Source organism: Danio aesculapii, chromosome 10 (genome assembly GCF_903798145.1).
Source record: "Danio aesculapii chromosome 10, fDanAes4.1, whole genome shotgun sequence".
Classification (NCBI taxonomy): Eukaryota; Metazoa; Chordata; class Actinopteri; order Cypriniformes; family Danionidae; genus Danio; species Danio aesculapii.
Genome location: NC_079444.1, coordinates 10336291 through 10342613, shown reverse-complemented (window position 1 = coordinate 10342613; position 6323 = coordinate 10336291). Strand labels below are relative to the sequence as shown.

At 35.6% G+C, this 6323-nt stretch overlaps 1 protein-coding gene across 1 annotated transcript in view; it reads left to right on the top strand.

The window, feature by feature from the left end:
* The first annotated feature begins 28 nt into the window (after positions 1 to 28).
* mrrf (mitochondrial ribosome recycling factor) overlaps positions 29 to 6323 on the top strand; it is a 36118-nt gene continuing 29823 nt past the window's right edge. Inside the window, exon 1 of the mRNA XM_056467184.1 lies at positions 29 to 118. The gene's annotated coding sequence lies outside the window, so the exon portion shown is untranslated. The remainder of the gene's footprint in view (positions 119 to 6323) is intronic.

The window sequence follows — 6323 nt, the reverse complement described above, 5'->3', positions numbered from 1 at the left end:
AATCCGATGACGCAAAACACTGAACGTAATGACATGTGCCCTTGAGCTGCCCATGTTGTCAAAGAGGGACTGTAATGCTGGGCATGCTTGCTAAGATACATTTTCCTGCATGAGAGTGGTATGTATGAATTACATATATTAATTTATATTACTTGTGAATTAATTGTATGATTATAGTATATGAATATATTTGTACACGTTCTGTCTGTTTGTGTAGCTATGTGTGGTTTTGGCGTCAGTATTTGCTCATGATGTAGCCTAGATTTTACATTGGTCTTCGTTAGTTGACAGCTGATTGGAGTACATTTGTCTTGTACTTCAGTGTAGAAAAGCATACTTGAGCTGAAATCATAGCTTTGTTTTTGTTGTAAAAATATTGAAATGTCAAATTCTAATGTTTTAAGAGTAATGTTTGGAACCATAGTTTTAAATAACACCATGCATAAATTAATGGAAATGCTAATGGAAAAATTAATGGAAAAGTGTTTTTGTTTCAGTTTGAGAATTTGATATTCATTAAGAATGTCATGGATCATCATGTTCTGTAATGTTGAATTACAAGATAAATAAGACTTACAAACAGACTCTTCAGTTATTTAATTCTCTTTTATTGCTTATGATGGATCATAAACTTAAAAAAATTAATTTAATTGCCTTGAGATTAATTACCTGATTCCACAGGGTATGCATTAGCTAATCTTATAACAGGCACAGTATGTTACATGGTAATTTAAAGTGATTTAACATCATTTTGAAAAGATAATTTAAGATATTTTTAAAGCTAATAATTTAAAGATAAAAAATTATGGAACACTAGAAAATTGTACATTTTCAACCAGTTTCATAAAGTAATGAGTGATTGGGAATATATGAGCAATTCCATGCAAATGTCAACCTTGTCATGAAAAAGAAGTTTTCACCAAATAACGAAACTGTTTCTACATTTTTAGCATAAGCAAATATTTTACAGTACTTTAAAATACTTAAAATGTCTGTCAATGTTTTCAAACTATTATATTTGATTTACCAAAGTCACACAAGTGGCAATTTCACATCTGTCACAGAGTCGCAGAGACGTCACATACATAACCAAGCCTTTTCCTCATAAATGCAAAAATGTCAATTAAAATAGAATCAATCATTTTCGTTTTGATAGTGAACCAACTCTTATCCTTTTGATGAGCATTATTTCTTTTAAGTTGTGCAGTTTAATTCACAGAATTTTTACAAAGTGTGTTGTATACCGCAAACTCGCATACTTTTTTGGTTACATCCATAACGCATGTTTATTCTCCTCATAAATTATAAAATAAAATAAAAATTTACTGATTGATATTTTTCTGCTCCTATAACTGTGGTTAGTTGTTTTGGAAAGTATAAACAGATGTTTCACATAAAGTTAACATATACTTTCTCTGTGAATTTATGTTTTGAATTTTTACTGTGCGATATGGCTGTATATTAGCACTGGTGGGAGGCATGCCTTAGTGTCTCACCAGTGCTGATATACAGCCATATCGCATTGCTTACACATAATTGTGTATATAAAAAAGAAAATCAAACACAGAAAGTCTAAAAACCATTTTGTATTAGGCACTACTTTCTTCCACCATTCATTCACATCTGCAGCTGACGTCAAAACAGCAGAAACCGTTACTAATTCACCAACGTCACTTTAGAGCTAGTATTTGAATGATTCTCTGCACTCTCAGAAATAAAGGTACATGAGTTGTCACTGGGGTGGTACCTTTTTAAAAGGTACACATTTGTACTTGAAGGGTCCATATTGGTACCTCAAAAGTAAATATTAGTACCTATAAAATTTAAGAGGAACACTTTTGTACTTTTAGGTACTAATATGTACCCATGAGGTATTAATATGGACCTTTTAGGTACAGAATTGTACCTTTTAAATAGGTACCACCCCAGAGACAGCTCGCGTGCCTTTATTTCTGAGAGTGTAGCATAATGTCTAAAGTGATGACAAAACAGTTGATTTTGCTGACATTTTAAGATTATAAGGCTGAACGTGACATGAAATGCCATCCGTCGACAGAGATATCTCCTTACAGTCTTACAGTCTATTACAGACAACAGCATTTCTCTGTTGCAATCGGGATATCACAAAAATGAACCCAGAAAAAAGCAGCGCAATCACTTCTAGATTACGCTTGTGTTTGCGATAAGGAATAACACACGCTGGTATTTCTTCTTTCTTTCTGCCAACACAACACACATTCCTGATATGCAAGTCCCATCTCACCCTCAATACAATACAATCATATGGTATAAATACAGCACTACAACATACAAATGAGAGAGCTTGACGTAGAACATCACTTACCATTTTAATAATGATTTGATCAGCTGTAGTTAAAAATTACGCTGTTTTAATCTTCTAAGGGCTTATTATGTGTCCCTGCTGTTATCTTGTGGATCGACAACATCAACTGTCTTTGGTCTGCTCAGTATGGCAAGCTAATGGCCACCGACGCACTGTCTTTCATAAATAATAAATACTTAAAAATAGGCACTATCCTTATAAAGAAACTGCATCGCTGCAATCTAAACAACTACATTATTGACTAAAAAAAGCCTCAAAAGTACTCTATGTTGCCTAATAGCAGAAATATTTGAGTACTGTATCACCTGGGTGATTTTGAAACTGTAGAGTGTCCTCTGCTTGTTGCTGTATGTTGGTGGAGTAATACACAAAAGTGAAGAGTGAAGAGGTGTTACGAGTGCTGTTTCCGGCAGAATATCGCACGGCTATCAGCCAATCAGATTCCAGAACCAGACAGAACTGTTGTATGTATGTATATATATATGTATATGTATGTATGTATGTATGTATATGTGTGTGTATATATATATATGTGTGTGTGTATATTTATATGTATATTTATTATATATATTACAGATAACTGCACCACTAGATGTGATTATTGGTAATCCAGAAACGGTCAAATCATCAGTTTGATATTATAAGTTTCTATCTTACATATTTGTAAATTTGTTAAGCGTTATTCACAATTTTAAAACATAAATAATCAAACAAGTCCAGTAAAACTGATTCAGGCTTATTTTAAAAACTATCAAGGATCAAATACACAAAAAAACATTGACAATCTTATTCTTTGATAAATTATTTACAGTATGTGACATCCCAAGCTGCTCTATTGGTATAAAATCTGGTCACTGTGGAGGTTATTTGAGTGTAATGAACTCAGTGTTATATATTTTTTTGTTTTGGGATGAATTGAGCCTTATGACATGACAATTTTTTTTCTGCTGGAATGTTGCAGCAGTAAACAAAACTCATTAGACCAGGCAACCTTTTTTAGTCTTAGTCATAGGCCAGTTTTTTAACCTGAAATTTTAACCTGAATTTTAACCTCAGTTTGCAGTATTAGCAGACAGGGTATCACTGGTGTGGTCTTCTTCTGCTGTTGTAGCTCATCTGCTTCAAGGTTTGGTGTGTTGTGTGTTCAGTGTTGTGTGTGATTTTTTTTTTTATTTTTTTTTTGGTCTTTTTGTCAGCTTAAACCAAGAATTCACCTCAGACCAGTGGCACTGCCAAAGCATTTTCCATGGAGACTGCAACTCACAAAATATTTTCTCTTTTTCTGATCATTCTCAGTAAACCCAAGAGATAACTGTGTGTGAAAAACTCAGTATCAGTAGTTTCTTAAATTCTCAGACAAGCCTGTCTTGCACCAACACTCATTCCACATTTAAAGTTACTTAAAGGGATAGTTCACTCAAAAAATGAAATTTCTATTATTAATTACTCACCCTCATGTTATTCCAGACTCTTAAGAACACTGTGCACCTCAGACAGACCTGGATTAGGGCTGGGTGATTAATCAAAATGAAATTGCAAACACAAAGGAGCAAAGCTGCAATTGTCTTGCAAATTTTATGATGTGAGTTTGGAGAAAGTGTAGCCTTTCATTAGGTAAGTTTCCATCCACCTATTTGTATGCGCATTTTGGACTATCACATAATAAATGCTTAATGGAATAACCAAGATGCACAAAGTTTGAAAAGAACTGACAAGGATAAACCTTTTATCCAATAAGAAAAAAATGTGCATGAACTATGATGGTAACACATCAAAAAAATTCACGTGTAAGTTGACAATTTTTAATGGACAAACCAGCAGACCGACCACATTGCACAACACCTGAAATGTTGTTTTGGTCATTCTAAAATCCCTTAGCCAATGTCCGTCAACAAAGTGGTTAGGTATTATTATCTCCCAGAACTGTCTTGGACATCTGCAATCTCAAAGAGCACCTCCAAAAGCCACTGCATGTTCATTTCATTTTCTTTACATTAGGGGTGATGTCGACCAATTTGGCATTGTATGATGTCTACTGTAAAACATCGCGATGAATGATGGCATCATCGTCGTAGGCAGCAGTGAATTAATTATTTATGGATAATTAATTAATGCATAACGCCTACCGTTTCAACTACATGACCTGCATGGTCTTTGTTTTACCCATAACCAAATCATATCTAAATAAATAAAGATACATTACACACAAATGACCACCTGTCAATCACTTTTTCTGCAAGACTCTGGCATGAATAGGCAGAGTGATCTGTGTCGTTATAATGTCGTCGACAAACTTGGTTGGTAAAAAAGGTGCACAACCAACAGAAACCAACCAACAGTAGCTGAGGTTTTCGCTAAAATGACTAAGTACAAGTGTGAAAGCGAAAGATTGAAGCACTGTATTGACGCTGTGACACGTTACCCGATAGATTTAAAAGACAGAAGAGTCATTGGATAGAGATAAGATTAATTAAATATTACCTTTAACAACTATAGTAAGACACAATCCAGCGGTACATCCTTGATAAACTGTCTGATATGCACTGCTCTTTAGGGTTTTGTGCTCAAAGCACCCACTGGCTGCCTGGAGCTCAGACGTGGACAATGGCATTGTCTACTGACCCAACCCTACTTCACATCTTTTGAGGTGCAAGTCATTTTTTATATAAGAAAAAAGGCCTCATCTCACCAAATTGCACTTTTCCTTTTGATATTTGGCACCAGTTTATCAGAAAGTGGCGACTGTGTTCTCTGAATCATTGTATGGAAACCAGCTTTATTCGCAAATGTTTTATACAAGATTCCTGTTTTTTCTAATCTAAAGTCTAATTTGCATATTTAGATGGAAGCATAGCTAGAGAGTAACATCTCTGCTAGACCTTTGCTCCCCATTCATGACCCTTGCTGTTTATGGAGGGTCAGAGAGCGCTCGGATTTCAGCAAAGATATCTAAATTTGTGTTCTGAACAAGTTTGAAACAACATGAGGGTGAGTAAAAATGAAAGAATTTACATTTTTGGGTGAACTATACATTTAATTGACCTTCCTCATTTCAGCAGACCATCTTATCTAGCTGTTGCCGTGTGATTGGCTGATTAGATATTTAGTTAATAAGCTGTTAAACAGATGTGCCTAATAAACTGGCCAGCAAGTGTAGATAAAATCATTTCCATTATATCTCTGAAGTTTTATTCATGTCTAGAAACATCAATATCACTAGGCTTGATGCCAAAATCTTGCAACTGCATTTCAAGGTTTTCCAATAATGACATGATATTACTCTTGGTGAGTTATGCCTTTAATTAAAAAGCCTTGAAAAAGCAGTGGCCTATACATCACAAAGTCCAACCACTGGTTTACGTTTTCGTAAACAAACCGATATGCAACACTGTTTCAGTTTTTACAGTAAGGACTTTTAAGAGTTTACACTGTAAACTTTTCTTGAGGTGAGCTCACGCAATGAGGGTTTTCCAAACGTTTTCATTCCTACCGGTAAAAATCAAATGGCGGCGCACTGTAACCCACAGACCACCTGTGCAACTGTTTTTCTGCTTGACGTCTCTTCTAAAAACCACCATCACCTGTTCTCCATCCACACCCCGTGGGCCAAACCACCCGTGTCAGACAACTCCAATGTCCTATGGATGACAAGAAGAGTCACGCTTTTCATTTTTTGATCTGCGCTTAACCATAGCAGCTGCGACTCCCATTGAACCTGCAACATGCATCATCAACGGCCGATAAAAATCGCGGCTCGAGCATGTTTTAGACCCGTGCCATTGAGTTATCTTCATCACAGCAACTGTAAAAACACACGGCCAAACTTGTTTCAGTCGCTGTCCTTTGGAAAAAGCAGAAGCCAGGCTGTATTTTGACTAGAAGGAAACCTCACGCTAGACATAACAAAGAAGCAATGACAGAGGTGCAAGCAAGCCGTGAGCAAACCTATTGCAGAGCACCTGCAGAACTGTAGCAAGCT